This window comes from Chlamydotis macqueenii, chromosome 3 (genome assembly GCF_036417535.1).
Source record: "Chlamydotis macqueenii isolate bChlMac1 chromosome 3, bChlMac1.mat, whole genome shotgun sequence".
NCBI classification, from domain to species: Eukaryota; Metazoa; Chordata; class Aves; order Otidiformes; family Otididae; genus Chlamydotis; species Chlamydotis macqueenii.
In genome coordinates, this window is record NC_141558.1 from 79,306,104 (window position 1) to 79,322,893 (window position 16,790).

Below are 16,790 nucleotides of genomic sequence, written 5' to 3' on the forward strand. Positions count from 1 at the left end.
GATCAACATTTAAGAGATAAAAAAAAAAAAGATAGCTAGAGTAATTCTTTAATGTTGTCAGCAGGTAACTTAGGATAATTTCATTCCATCACTTTCTGCACACTGGAAAAAAAAATGCCTCTTAAGTTAGGAATTGTTTATCCCTGGAATTAAACAAACTTGCCAAACCAATTTACATCAGCTTTTGCAAACAGAGATCAAGTAAGCAAGAAAGAAAGGTAGCTGTGAGCCAAGAAGCTGGATTCTGAATTTCAGCTGTAATCAACTTTATACAGGCACTTTTATAACTCTTTGAGAGTAAGGCTTTCCAGTGGAAAGGCCGATTGAAATCTTAATAAGAGAGGCGTGATACTACAATAAGTGAATTTAATAGCTCTAATAAGAACTGGCAAAAGTCTGAATTTATCGGGGGAGAAAGTGGCTTTGGCAGTAGTGGTTCTGATTCAGCAAAGTGCCTGCCTGGCACTTGTGGCATGGAAACCCCTGAGAAGCCACAGAGGAGGAGGAGGAGAGGAGGAGGAGGAGGAGGAGGAGGAGAAGGAGGAAGGAAGGCACAAAGTGAGCTGGCAGGTCTGGGCCAGTCAGCCTGGGAGCTGCTCCACGTTTTCTGTGGAAAAAGCATTTCTATCTGTTTTTTCCCCCTTAACATTTTGACTGCTTTTTACATTTCCTGGCTTCCTCAAGCCACAAGGTAGAAATGTGACAGAAGACACCCACAGGGCTTTAAACGGCTGACGTCTGTGTGCGTGCATGCACGTGTGTGTACGTGTATGTGTATTTATGTACATGTCACGCTGAACAGGGAGAGCCTATTTCCTCAGTGAAAAAACAATTGGCTGTGCGCAAAATGAAGTGCTAAACAGGATGTTGAGTTCATCTGGAGAAGTGAGAGCTGCATGAAGCAGTGGGCGCTGCGGCTCTGCGAGGGGTTGTGCTGAGCGTTCGGTCCCCTCCAGCACCACACTGTCCCGGCTGGGCTGCAGCTCGCAGCACCTTCAAGAGCTGCCCTCCACCTCTATAGTGGTTTGGTGAAGGGGTGACACTAGCCTCACCATGGGGAACAGACTTCAGGCAATGAAGTGGGCACTGTTCAGCATCACTTCTGGCCCAACATCCCAAGGGATGTAGTGGAGACATGCTGAGAGCTTTGGTGTTGGCTTAGACCAAAATAAAAATGTATTCTGTTTTTCTGTATCTTGTCTGAACCTACTGTTTGTCTCTGGTCATTTTTCAAAGCTTTCTGCTCAACTTCACTGTGTCTTTTTAAGTGGAAAGGTCTCGTGTATTCAGCTCCAGAAACAGGTTGTTACAACACACATCACGTCTAAGAGAAATCTGTGTGGAAATTAGTGATATCACCACGAGCAGTCGTCATCTGAGAGGAAAGCCTGAAAACAAGTGGGCCCCGTTGCCAGCTGAGGAGCTTGGGTAAGTTTGTATAGAGAATGAAGGGGATTGGATAGGCGGTGAGACACTCAGTGGTGAAGAATCTCAGCGAGATGTTCTTCCAACATGAGAGAAAGGAGTTTAGTGTAAGTATGACTGTTCCTAACATGCTTTGCCCTGCCTCTCCCTGCTTCACTGAGGCATGTTGCTTAGTATTTCTGCCATCCAGGACCACCAGGTTTTCCGTAAGAGTCCTGAGAAGGATGGCAGAGCAAGGTGCAGGGAGGACAAGCAGCTCAGAGTGAGGGCAGGTCTTCCTATTGCCAGTTACTGTATGTGGGGTGGTAACCGCTGGGGACCACTGTCCTGGAGCAGGACATGGTAGGTGCACAGCGAAGACCTTGTACCAGGTGAGCAGAGGAGGAGATGCAATGACAGATGAGTCAGTTCCAGACAAGCATCCTGAAAAATGTAGCTACCCACATGAGCTCCCTCTGCTGCAGTTACGGAGAGCCGAGCCCCTGCAGCTCCCCATTGGACTGTCCTGCACTGCTCCTCTCCCACAGCCTGCTGTAACCTGGGGATATGCGGGAGGCATGCGCTACAAGGAGAGTTAAAGAGGGGCAAAATGCATGCTGTTACTCCATTTCTACTGGTGCTGGGGTGCTGACCATATTAATGTTTGTAAGGCCCTGCACCTTCATGCACTGTTGCTATTTTAGAGAAAAAAGTACACTCTTGTTGATAATAATTTAGATTAAGCAAATGGTTTAGAGGACTTGTAATTCGAAGCATATGGAAGGTGATAGTGAACATCCAGAGATCGTGTTATGTTGCCTGTCAGAAAGAAATATATGAATAGAGAGATGTTCCAATTTTGGTGGAGAGTGCCTTATCTTCTATTCTTTGGCGCTACATTCTTTGAAGACTAACTAAAACCTACTACTGGGGGCGGGGCGGGGGGGGCAGGTGGAAGGAAAAATGGAGTGGCAAGACTGTTCACAAGTTTTTCCAGGAAAACATATCCCTAACCTTTTGGTCAAAATGTGAAACACTGTTGAAAGAAGTCAAACAGATTTGAGTTGAAAAAACTCAGGTGAAGTTTTCATCAGTCGACTGCAGAAAGAAGAAAATGGGGCTCAAAGAAGAGGCAGATTTGTGAAAAGCGGGCAGTATATAAAGACTTTACAATCATAGTCTGCTTAATGTTTTTTGAGATTTGATCATTTGATCCTTTCTTTTTAAAGAAAATCTTTTTTTCTTTTTCTCTGAGTTTTAAGCAGGAGTGAGATACATTGGGCTGAGTTGGGCTGACTGCCTCTGAGAGCTGCCAGGGCACGTAGGGTGCATATCCGTCCTTCAGCACAGACATGGACCTTGGCATTTTAACTCTAACGAGTAAGTCGCTTGCAAGTAAGTACAAGTGACCTTTTTTCAAGTTGACATGGATGCTTTTAAGAGCTGCATTTTAAAAAAATGAAGGAAATAAAATGTCATATCTCTTCCCTTCGTAGTTGCATGCTGTCAACAATTGCCTTTGTGTAATAGGTGTTCCACTTCCCCATGCAACCTGAAGGGAAATATAATTCAGCAGGAGCCACTCTCATTATGAAACTGACTTTGATGTCAAGCCAGAGGGCAAACAACACATTTATTAGAAATTGTGGCTTGTAAACAGAGAATCCTTGCTAACCACAGTTTTTCAGCAAATGACTGTGAGGCTAGGAAGGAAGACTAAACTATCCGGTGGTTACTTGAAATGATAAAGCCAGAGTCTGATCTTACTTAGCTTGATTTTACTGGTGTAATTCAGTTAAGCCTTGATTGATGTTCACACAAAACAGAATCAGACTCTTAGATTTAAGGTAGCTAGGGAGTAGGAACTAAATAAAACCTGTCTTTTGGACCTAAATGTTTGGACCATATAAGTGAGGAAAAATACTCCGATTTTCCTATATATACATATGTGCATGTGTGAGCCACGTGTAGGTTTCTGTGAGAGTTAAACAATGACACCATGAAGAGCTCCCTTACTTTAAGATGGAAGCTTTAGCAAGATACAGCACATTAAAGACATGGTATTTAATAAATAGTCTCAGGAAAGGAGTTCTACACATTTACACTTATATTTAACAGGTATAATGCCATTCTTACTTATCATCCTCTGCTGACGTCAGGTATGCCCTAAGAATAATTTTCAGTTTTCAATATTACAAGTACCTGGCATGTATGAAGATAATGGTACAAATTGGTATTTACGAACTGCAGCTATCTATAAATACACTAGAAGGAATGCAGAGCAGCCAGTCAGACAAACAGATGACCAGGGACACTGTGGCACTTTTAGAAGTGGGTGTACTTAATGTTTTATACAAGACCTTGGCTTTGTGCAAGTTCATGACCTGTTAAAAACCTTGTATGACTTACTAGCAGGTCTTACCTCATTCTTGGACACAAGCTGTTAATCAGCACGGACACTACTATTTCTACACGTTTTACTATCCTGTCCTTTACTTCCAACCTTGGAAGCCTGTTTGAAGAATGGAAACACTCCATTTAAATGTCAGATTTTCTTCTGTATATGGCTCTCATTTCTGATTCGTTATAGAAGTTAGATCAAAGACAGCTCTTAAGCAGAGAGAATATTACAGAGGCAAAAAATAATGCCCATTTTGTTGTATAGGCAATGAATTTGCAAACAGACTCTGTACAGTCTACCTGGAGAACTGGAAAGTTTAATGACTCAGACTGTGGGTCAAGGTGGCAGATGTGAAAAGAAATCACCATTTTGCTGCCTTACATTGCAACATATGTTCCATGACCTGTAATTATTCTGGTATACAGTCCGAGAATCATGTGTTTATAGGGGAACAAACTCCTCTCTGCTTCTTTTTACCAGCTACTAAAGAGTATGAATAAAATAGAACTCTCTAAGTGTAATAATAATTTTGCAATTCAGAAACCACTGTAGTTGTAGTGCAACCGATTTTGCATAGCTTCTTGGCAGTAACGATGAATGGGCAAGAGTAGATGGCTAAAATTAGCAGTAATTCCAAAGTGGATGTTGATGCTAAACAAAAAATATCACAGGATGGCAAACATATCTCATTCTAAAAGTAATAGGAAAGGGATATGAGAACTAGGTAGTAAAAAAGGTGTAAGAAAAACAGAGATACCATTTATATAATAAATATTTGTATAATTTGCTGTGGAAGAAAAACAAATATGCAGTACCAAAAATTCCACCCTAAATCTCAGGAATAGATTAACTCTTACCTCTCTGAAGTCACCAGCACATGTAATATCAGTTCTCAGTTTCTTCGATACCCTTTGCAATTTATTTCTGTCTGAATTTCAGTTTTCCAGTTCTAGAGATGCTGGACTCCTTGTTTGCGACAGAAGGAAATTGCAGTGATGCCGTGACTGCTCAGCCAGCCTTGGTTCTTGCTTCCTGTTGCAATTCCCTCACTAAAGTTGCACAGAACATGCCTTCACCTTGCTTAGCATAAATTCCTTAACTACTAGTGTTCCTAATAAAAACTGCTACGGACTGTTGACAAAAGCTACCTTTCTCCTATGATGAGATAAAGCACCCTCCAATGCCATCTAGTGATGCTGGTAGAATCTTATTCAAAAGCTTGGATCTTGTGCATTCCAAGTAACTTATGTGTGTGTATGCTATGATCATTATGCTTTCATAGCAAACCCAGAACAATTTTTCTTCAACTACTTTCTGCAGTTTATACTAATTTAATCAGTTAATTTACTACACTACTAGTTTATTGCATTTTTGGTCCTTCCAAATTGTTTAACAATGTAAGAGGCCACTGAATCTGCTCCAGCTGTCACATGGGAAGGGAAGTTATTTGGTGCCATATTCCATGTTGAAGGCCCTTAATTCAAACTCTACCACAGGACCATGTGAAACCGGCTATTCAGTACCTTCCAAGGGACACGCATCTCACTTTAAAGCAGAGCTCCAAATGCAGAATCCTACAGAAAAATACTAATAATTAAAAAACTGCACATTATTTATTGTTGCAAACCAGATATGAATGGCATCAAATTTCTGTTGCCATGTCCTCTTGGAGCTGTTGAGGCTGATAAGATTTCATGCAGCCACAGAAGATCTGGGGAATGGAACATAGAGGGGATGAAGGAGGGAATGGCAAATTTGCTGTGTTTAATGTATTGGACACCATCTGTATTTTATTCAAATAGGGTTATATATTTTGTGAAAATAAAAACCAGCCTCATGAGTCAGTGTGTGCAAGGCAGTCACTTGAATATCTATAATGGGAAACATGTTTTAGGTTGGAAGTTGCAAAGGGAAATCAAATGTTTGAAGTGTCAAAGTTGGAAAAATATAAAATACGCCTGACACCGTAGCTATTGAAGCCAAAATGAATAAATCATCATCTCAGGAAAGAAAACCCCACCAAGCTCTTGGCTATAACCTTCATTTTCCTACACTCAAATAAAATTACATACAACCTGATAATTTAACCAGACTTGTCAATAAGAACTGATGGCTTCAACAGACACTATCACTTCATGCTTCAGTGTAGACTTCAGAAGCATCCAGTATATATCCAAGAAATAAATTTAATGTCAAACTTTTCTCTTTGAGTTGATAGATAGAAGAACCTTATGCAGTGGAGCTGATGTAAAATATGTCATATTGCAGAACATGAGAGTAAAATGAAATTAATGCCAGCTCAGTAGTTTATTCCCTATGTACAGCTTTTCCTGAGCAGTTATACAAGAAGTATTTTAGTATCTTTATAAGTAGGACAAGCATGACTTCCAAGAAGGAATTTGAGAGAAACTTTGAGGTTACAACAATAGGAGCCTGAGTTTACACTCCAATTTCTCTTACAGTCTCTGTATTGATTCTGGTCAAGTTTTAAGCCATTTTCTCTTCATGTTAGACTCAGTGTCAGAAACGTGATTTGCAAACATAATAATACCTATCTGTGCCTGTCTGTGGAAGGTTATCAGGATGCAGTGTTTTCTGGCTTTGTCTGCAGCAAGATTTTATTTATAACAAATGAAGTAGCCTCATAGAGCAATGAGAATACTGCCTTTTTAGCTGCAACTTGACATGCAATAATTTGGGCAAACGGAGGCCTTTCATTTAGTGTCTAAGATGCACACATACCTATTTCTCTATTTATCAGAAAGGCATAGTCCCTGCAAATTGCAAATTAAAATAACATCTCATTTTTATTTGCTGAAAATAACTTAGCTGGCCTTTTAGTTACTAGAAATAGATTTGCTGGTCTAAAGTCTCTGCTGTGCAAAGCCTGAGCTGAAGGCACCAGTGCAGGAAAGACTCCTGGAATCCAGTCCGAATCGGGTCTAGATTCAGCATCTTGAATCTCTCTTTTACTCTGGCCCTTGATACATGTTGCAGAAGGCCTTCCTTACCTGTTCGGGCTCTGTATAGGTCTCAGACAACATTGTGAGAAAGCCCCAGCTTCACCACACGAATCACTTTTAGAGGTAAGTTGGACTTCTCCTGAATGGTGCCAGGTAAGCAAACTGGGCAGATGACACAAACTTCAGTACCTTCCCCGACACAAAGCAGCACTTCGTTTTTGAAAGGTCCTGTTAGCTTTCAAAGGATTGCATGAAGTTAGGTATCCAAAACTGTGGTTGCACTGAGAGTCTGTCACCCAGGCAACTTTCATCTGCTCCAGAATGACCCTGCTGGGTCTGACCAAAAAGCCAGTCACCCCTTCTGCAATGTCTGACAGTGGACAGAATAAGTACCGACCTGACCCTTCTTGTGGCACTTTCCTCTCTTAAGCAGCAGTTCAGGATTTCCATTAGGTTAAATTATTAAACCAGCTCCAGTAATTATCTACAAGAGCATCATATCACTTGCTGCGGCAACTGTGGCAGGACCAATATCTCCCACTTTGAAAATAAACTCCTCAGCTTTGTGTATATACAGCAGCAGGAAATCATTATTCTGTGGCTGGGTGCTTTTCTATTGACATGATATCTTAATTAAATCTACAAATGGAACACATCTTTGGTGTTTTCAGTAACTTTTTTCCTCTGTAAATTAGTTTCAATATTTGTTTGTTCGTCAGCCAGAAATGAGGTCCAGGGGAAGTTGGAAACAATGTTCAGTTTAGAATCTTGATATTAGCACATACAGTCCACATAAGGCCATTAAAAACATATATTTAGCAAAGCCTCAGCCTCCACAAAGAAAGCAGGGCTTTTCACTGTCCTTGAAGATTAAGTTAAACCTCCAGCAGTGGACAGTATTGCTAGGTGTAGATTGGAATTTTTTATTACTCACTTGTTGAACAGTTAGGAAAGTTTCTTAAAGTACTGCAGCTGATGGAACTAAAAAAAAGTGCCATACTGCATTCTTTTTGACATATATTACTATTATATAGATCTGGACATCTGGACTAAGCAATAAGTTTCTGATTTTTCGGGACATAGTTTGTAAAAACAACTGAAGCAGATTCAGTGCTATCTGATCCTTTAGTGCAGGATCTCTAATTCTGGTCCACAATTACCTTGTTGAATGAATGGATTATAGGTTGAACTAATTCAGGAATTATGGTTAGGTAATTGAACACTGAATTTGGGCTATTAACTTCAGATGACTGTGTGGAAATTAAATATCTAATGTGTCTGGTTTTTTACAACATTGCTGTTAAATTTGCTGTTTGGAATGCAAGTTTTAAAGCATGTCCGAAATCTCTCTTTTGAGGTCACCTGTTAATCAAATGTACTTACTAGAAGACATTTATATGCATGAAATTGTTTTCCAATCTCCAATTGCACTTAATACGATGAACTTGAAAAGCCCAGTGATCAAAGGTATTGCTCTGTTTCATACACCGAATACCTTTCCTCTAAATGAGCATACGAGGTCTGATCCTCTTTTCAATCTGCATGAAGATTTTATGAATGATTATTTATCTCCAAATGTCTAAGTTTCAAAGATATCTTTATTCAGCTTTCTGGTAACTGTAGAAGACTAGTGAGAACAAAATATAAATGGCTAAGGAACTGGACAAGCTAAGATTCCCTTACCCTAGATAACATCTCACGCCCTATCTCCAAACCAGAAAAACATTTGTGAAAAACTGCAGGAGCGCAGAACAGAGAGGAGGAGAGAGTGAAGCCTGGCTATTTTCCCTAAACCCTTATGTTCACTCATGGGGCTCAGCTCAAAATCTTACTGCTGTCACGTGAGGTGCATGAGAGGCAAAGGAGGCTTAAAACATTCACATTATAGGTACTTTAATTTGCTTTTCTTACTCCTTTCAATTTCTTGCTCTCTATCATGTTACATTACAATTCATATATAGCAGTTGTATGTGAACTGGTTGCTTAAGTCTATTTTGTCCCAAAAAGGTCAAATTCCCACCGCCAACCCATCCTTTCTGAACTGGATCGCAAAATGAGGGCTCCTCATGCAGCCTTTGGGCTAGTGCTAGCCCAATACAAACAAAGCTATTGACTTCAGCGTGCCTGCTTGTATGAATAAGGCCTGTAAGATACAGCCTATACATCCAAATTGCCTCTTTTTTGTGCCATTCACACCAGGGATTAATATCTGTGGGAGGCTTTTGTGAAGCCTTCATCCTCTTGCCCTTCCACAGCCCAGCAGTAGCTGTGACTTCAAGTATGCAGCTACATTTTTTGTCTGTACTGCCCCTTTGTAAAACAGCCCTTTAGTTTACTATGCAGAAACTGAAATTTTTCTTCCAGTCTACAATTTAAAGTCCCAAATTGCCTTCTTGGAATACTGTTGGAAGGGCTGAAAGCCAGTGCTTTTCATTTCCCGCTGCCAGTTGATACTTCCCTGCCCTCTGTCAAAATTTCAAAATTAGAGAATGGCAGTGGCCATGGAATACAAGCTGTCCATTAGCTCACCTAAGAAATGACACATTGAATATTCATTGTTCCGTATTGCAAAATGTCATTTTTCCATGAGTACCGCTTGAAGCAGTACAGAGAATATATTTGCATAAACCATTTGTCAGAAACAGAAGACTCTTTGTGAAGAACTATTAAGAAACCACATAATCTACTCTTCTGTTCTTATGCAAGTTCCAGGGAGAACACAGAGCTCCTTTGTAAATAGAATCTAAATACAAGTGCTGGGTATGTTTTTTCTGCAATCAAGATTCCATAAATAATAAAATTGGAGTTCAAAACCAGAAGTACCTGAAATTGTTAAATGTAATGTTAATGATTTCCTGGCACTATTTGAGATTCAGAAAGTTTAACACTATTAATATCCATGCTATTTTGACCAAGCTGAACTCCCCCTCCCTGGTTCTGCTAAATAAAGCTGTAATTAATCTGCAATACAAATTTTGGTATCTCCAGTTCCTGGGGAAAAGCATTTTTATAATACATCCAGGGGAAGCTGATTCTGTAAATTCAGTTGTGGGTTTTAATAGCCTTCATAATTCATTGCCGTCTCAATGATTTTCTGCTTTTATTGCCTGTCTGAGCCCTTTTGTCTAGATAGGTGGCCTTGAAGGTTGCTTTTTTTTTTACGATACCACCTTTTCTCCTTAGCGTTTCATTGCCTTTCTCCAGTAGCTGATCTCGTGCGCACTTAAAGAGGCCCTCCACCACCTCCATGATCACACAGATGGGGATAAGTAAGCCAGATAAGTCAAGGCAAACAAAGCCCAAGGGTGGCACACTGAGCAGCCAAAGAGATTACTGCTCATGCGATTAACATCTTTTCATGCCCCTTCTCCCACCGCAAGATGGTCTTGTTTCCTTTTCACCAGACAACACAGTTCAAGTATTTACTTGTTGCATTTCCCCGCAGTGAACTACTCAGGCGTTCCTGCCATGCCCTGGGAGCCCTCCTGAGCCTGGCTGCGCTGCCGAGGGGAGGCTGCTCGGTGAGGAAGCACGGGCAAAAAGCTCCGCACGTGTTTTGCTAGGCGGACTTGGCAGAGAGTGCATTACTGTAATCGCTTTCTGGTTTATTAATGGATAACTCCTTGTTTGAAATGCAATATGAAACCTTTGCAGATAACTTATGCCCTCAGTGCCCAGTGACGGTTATTTGGATTAGCAGAATACAGCCCATTACCTGCAATTATTATCAACAAAAGACATACGGACTAATTATATATCACCTTTAATCCCAGTGTATCTGTCGCCTGCCAGCATTCGTTTACATTGGCCAGCCATCCTAGGTGCTGAGTGCCTACTGATACCAGGCAAAGTCAAGGTGCCCCAGTGTTTCCCGGGGCAGAGCTGGACCTGGCTGGAAGCCCCACAACGCTGTTTTCTGTGTGCCTGGGCTTCCAGCTGATTACATTCAAGAATGTGAATGCAAAACAAATACACTGATAAAGTTAAAAGCTACCAAACACAGGAAGCCTAATTTAAATTATCCACATTTAAATGATTGTATAGTGATATTTTATAATTGTACAGTTCCAGATTCAGCACAGTGCCTACAAACAAAAGCTATGTGAGACTACAGTTGCACTCCAGGCTAAGCCCAAGTTTAAGTACACAGAAATATTCCTCACTACTCACCCCTTACAGCGTATCCTACACTTGGGACTCAAATCCTTGATTCATCAACTTCTTAGTTAATTACACAAAATAGTACGCATCCAACAAGATGAACTGAAATCTCTTTTTCTCAGGGGCTATAGATAGTGGTACCGATTGAGTTCTGCAAATGGATTTGAAATTAATTTATTTGGCTCACTGCTGTTTGGTGTTTGCTTTCCATAATGTCTGTGTGACCAGATTTTACTGGCTCAAATATTTGCAGAAAGTGGATTACTGGAAAACTTGAGGAAACACACTTCCATGTAAACATGAAATGATTCCTTCTGGATGCATTTGTTCACACATTCAGTGCAGAAACAGAGCCAACTCCATCCAAGGCATTTTGGCCAATATCCTCTATGCAGCACAACCCAAATGCAGCTTATTGGTGACTCCAGCCAAAAATTAAAAGCGTATCTGATTGACTGAGTTGTGATCAACGAGCGTGTATTGAGAAAAGAAGCGAATGTAATCAATCAAACAAACTCTTACGGGCTCGCCGCAACCCTGCCTGAGGCTGAAGGTAATTTTTCCTGTGGGGTTTCGCACTCCAGGATGTGGTGTGCGTCCCACGCCTGCCTCTGCCTCCCTTCCCTGCTTCCTGCGCTCCCTTCCCTGCTTCTGCCCCTGACGGGGTGTGCCAGCTCGTGGTGAGAACGGATTTAAAACTATCCACCAGCCCCCTTTCCCAAACGAACCAAAGAACAAAACAAAGCAAATCTTCTGATAGTATTGGGTGGAAATAGGAAGTGTTTAATTTTATCTCCTGTTTAATCAGACTTAAGGGGGTTTCTTACAGACTAAATTGAAAGCATGGAAGATACTCAGAAGCTGTAAATGCCAAATGGAAAGCACATAAGATAATCAGAAGCAGGTTTAAGTGTTTCAGAATGCATTGATGGAAATAGCAATTTTTTTTCATGCTCATTCATAATTCATAATTTATTTGCATATTTCTTTCATAAATTGCTTCTAAGACACAGTGAAAGAAGTATTTACCTTACACCCTAAAGATCTTCAACACAGTTGAAGTTTAGTTTAGAGTTTTAGGCACACATTTTTTCTAATCAGCATACCTCTGTTTTGAACTCTGGTACATAACAGTACTAGTCAACAAAGTTGGTTTGATAACTGATGGTGCAGGCAAAGAACTGCCTGCACCATCAGTTATCTGAGGTTAAAAGTAAAAGTGTACCCCATGCACTTATTCTTCTTTCTATTGATCCAAGAACTTGAAAATAGATGTGCATTTTAGGCAGGTTATTTGCTTTTGGTTAGCTTAGCATCCATGGATTTAACAGGTAGCATCCTTGCGGGAATGCAGAAGGGTCCCAGGTAACTGTTTTGTTTTATAGTGTTAATGAACATGGCTGGGATGGTTCAGGTGGCTTCAAACAAGGGACTGCCGTGTGGTGGTGTGGGAACTTTATACTGGAAAAGGGCACGCTCCTCAACGATGGTTTTCTGACTGCCTCTGCAAGGTCCCAGCAAAAATACCATTTTTCTGCTAGATCCTTAAACTGATAGCTGTCATATGGGCTGCAATTTTTGAAGTTATTATTGCAGCCAGATAAAAACTGTCACCTATATTTAGCAGGAATTGATCTCTAAGGTCTTCTGAAAATCTCAGCCTTTCCAATAAAGTCACAATTTAGGTTTCTGAACCAGATGCAATTACTCTGCTGAGTAACTGCATAACAAGGGGTAAAGGGCAAGCTTATGCACTTTTTGTGCACTATTGCTCTTCTGGCTGCAGAAACGTGGCATTGGTGGAAAGAATTTGGGCAGCCAGCTGGAAAACTTAATCCTGAATATTTGACTAAAAATAAATGATTGCTCTTTAAAGACAAAGAAGAAAACCGTCTGAAAATCATAGAATCATAGAATGGTTAGGGTTGGAAGTGACCTTTAAGGGTCATCTAGTCCAACTCCCCTGCAAGGAGCAGGGACATTCTTCTATTCAAAGTATGGCCCTATGTGTCCCTTTTCTGGGATTTTCTTCTGATCTTTATGTTCCCCATATTCCATATTTATATTGATTTAAAATTTTACCTGCATGTTCCTCCTCTCATAAATATGTTAATTGGACATATATTTGTACCAAGAATATTAGTTACTAAAAAGCAAACACTCAAAATGAACGATATATTTTATGGCATGCTGCAGAGAGGGGTGATTAATACGACCCCCACATGCAAGACCTTCTGACAAACAGGTTTATAAGCTTTGCCCTTCAAAACCCAAGCTGGGCGCATGAAGTTTTTGCAGAATGGAGGCCTGCCCAGAGCCACGGGCTTGTGTGATCTCTTGCATCCGTTCTCTCTTTCTGATCTGACTTGTGTCCAAAATAAGGTGCTGGCAGTCAGCAAGTTGCCATGTATCTTGCAGAAGCACTAACTTGTTAGCTGAGTGATGACTCCAGACTCAGCATTCCCTCAGCTCTCACTTGTGACAGCGATGGCCAAAGCTAGTGGTGAACCAGATAAGGCGGGGGAAAAAGCACAAAGTACTCTTTTGGATTCCTTTTGAATTTTTGAACAGTGACACATCATATGGCCTTATGTTCTTTAGATAGCCTAAGGCCATGCATTCGCTAAGAAAGAATGCAGAGTCATTATTTCTCACTCTCTGTTTGCAGGCACAAAATTAAAATCTCACATGTTGTGCCAGAATTTAAGAGTCTGTTACTTTAGCAGCAACCAGGATTACTAAGACCACCTTTTTATCAAGGCCTGGTGGAAGACCAGCTTAGCAGAGCGGTTATAACTTTCATGAGAGCCTGGGGATCTCCTGGGCTTAGAAGGAGAAGGCAGGATGAGAGGGGCAGGGCAGCAGTAGGGCTGTTTTTCAGAAACGCCTGAGACAATGCCCTGGCACAAAAGGAGGGAGTGCGATCTGCTGGAGACATCTCTGCTCAAGCACTTAGGGGGGCCATTGCTTAGGTGTTGTTTGAGCCTCACCATTTCTGAAGCTGCTAGCTCTGCTGGGTTTACGCTTGTGCCACAGAGAAGCATGTAAAGCTGCAGAGGATCCAAACCAGCCTGTTCAGCTGGTGTTGCAGAGGAAGGCTTGGTAAAAAGCAACACACCCTAAACTAATTCCTCCACAGATTCAGAGTGGTGGAACCATCACAGGAAAGTGGTAGATACGTTTATTTGGCAAGAATTCATTCTAATAGTCTCAAGATACCTACAATATTTAATATCTAACCAGAAGAGTAACTGCCACATGTAACAGCATCACCTTGATTTCAGAACATCCTTACTACTGGCTAAATTTACTACTTTTCCAGTAATTGATCTATCTGGGAATTCTTTTCAAATTCATGTGAGTTTTATTAAATGTTGGGTAATATGTGACCCCATCAAGTGAATGCAGTGTCCACTTGGGAGACTTTTGTTCTATTCAAACCTTTGTTGATAATGCAGCAAGCTCTGCTACGGGCTGCCGGGGGGGCGGGCAGCCCAGGCTGAGCCGCGCTTTGATTGATTTGCACAATAGGAACGAAAATATTCCTGAAACTCTTGAGATCACTCAACTCTTCCTGCCAGACTTCCATGAAATATAACATGCAATCAATTTAGCTTACAGCTAAATTCTCCCCTTTCAGCCCCCTCTTTCCTTTGGTGTGTCAGCGAAGATAAATGAAAGAAGCAATAAGGAGTACAAACAGCAGTAGCAACGAAAGCAGCAATTGCTTGTGGAGGGGGGACTCATGGTGCCAGGCCAGAGCAGAGCCCACAACAACTTGACCAAACACAGGAACGAATGAAAGGTCCTTTTGAAGGGGCAAAAGAAAGACCGCGTTGACCTCTTGGCAGAAAGAGGAAACTTCAAAGGGTTTACAACAGTTAAAAGACCCAGTTACACGCAGCAAAAATGACTTGCATTGGATGCTAACACAGCGAAACTAAACAACCTCACAGTAAGAGATATAGCAGAAGGTGGAGTCGAGGGGGCATATTTTCCGCTAGTCACTGGAAAAATGTCTAAAAAGGCTAATTCTGTCAGTTTGGTGTTAGGCGTAGGGTTCTTTTCAAAGCCGTACATGTGAGGAAAACAGAAACTTAGACAGAACTCCTAACAGACTTTGGAAAAGTCAGGCACATGTTTTCTTTTCATTTTTCTCACCAAGAAATGTTCTCATCATGTGCTTCTTTTGGAAACATTTGGCAGTTCCTTAGGTATGACAGAAACTATGCTTGAGGAAGTCAGAACTAATAAAACAAGGTATTTAAAGAGAAAGCTTCTGAATGATCTGAGTGTTGTACATGATTTATTAAAACTATATTGAAAAGGGGGAAAAGTGCTAATTGCCTGAGATAGTTGCATTCTGCTGTTTTTCTTCACCTGAGGTTCAGGTTTTTTACTTGGCCAGTACAGCTGAGAAGGTATTTGATCACTCATGCAATCTTAAGCCAGAGAGAGGGGCTGCTAGCGGCAGTGAGATTGCTTGTGCTCAGGGTTAAGCAAGTGCATGAAACCTTTTGCTAGAGAGCGGTCTTGCAGGGCTCTGTCTCTGAATTCCAAGGATTTGAGAGCAAGTAAGTCACAGCACTTCAATGAACAAAGACTTTCCTCTTTAATCTACTCTACTTGGGAAAGATAAGGCCTCAAATGGAATCTACTTCAAGACTAGATTACACATTAAGATAAGCATAATACGATAAGGACCAACTGACACAGCTTCTGTAAAGGCAAATTGTGCTGCTCTATCTTTCAAGAATTCCTTGAAAAAGTGCATAAAGTAAGAGATGAACTGTATCCTTTGAATATAATTTATGTGGAATTTCAAAAGCCTTCTGACAGGACCCTGTGTGAGAGGCTTTGACATGAAATAAAAAGCAAGTCATATTTCCAACATATAGGATGCTTGAAATTCATAGTAAATAGCCGATTTTAAATTAAAAAAGCAATGAGAAAACATGTTGGGCTGCTGTTTATTACTGGAATTATCTTGGAAAAAAAAAAGATTTAATACAATTTGTTAACAAATGATTCTGGATTGATAACAACTAAAGAGGACCATTAGACACTCCTAGAAATACTTGTGTTTGCCTAAAGCATTCATTCTTCCATCCATCTATCAGCATTCTGGCAGCTCTAATGAAAAGTAGTATGTGTTAGAAAATATAATAAACTTCTCATTATCATAATGGACTTTGATCTACCATGGTTCCCTGAGGAAATAGATATGAATCATTGCGAGTATTACAGCTTAATGAATATTCCTTTCCAAAATAAACTAACAAAGAGAAAGATTAGAGAAATACTTTAAAGAAATAATATCTCACTGTAATAATGATTTAATAGAAAGCTATGAATGATACATTTCAGTTGCATCACAGTTCAGTTTTGGATGCCTCAATATAAATCGACATGCTGTGCATAGAAAGCATCTGGAGAAGAACAACAAAACCAGTCAAAGTTATGTGAACATTCACATGAATGATTACTTCAACTATGGGTATTTGACATGAAAAAGACAAGGTTAACAAAATATCAGGCAAAATATGCTTTCTTAAATTTAAGCTTTGGAGTGCCCACATTCAAATTTGTCAGTTTTCCATGTGCTTAAAATAAGTATATGCTTATCAGATTAGTGGTCAGTCCTTTTCAGCATGAGAGACGGGAAACCATTTTCATGACAGCCATTGACTTTTTTTTTTTGTCATTACCTTGTTACAGATATTTACACAGTAGTGCATTAATCCCTTTGTCCACAGCCCATGAGCTGAAAATGACTGGCTTAAGTGAGACAAAAATGTGATTTCAAACAAAAAATAATGACTCAATAAGAAGAGTAGCCATCCATTTCTTTCCTCTTTGCC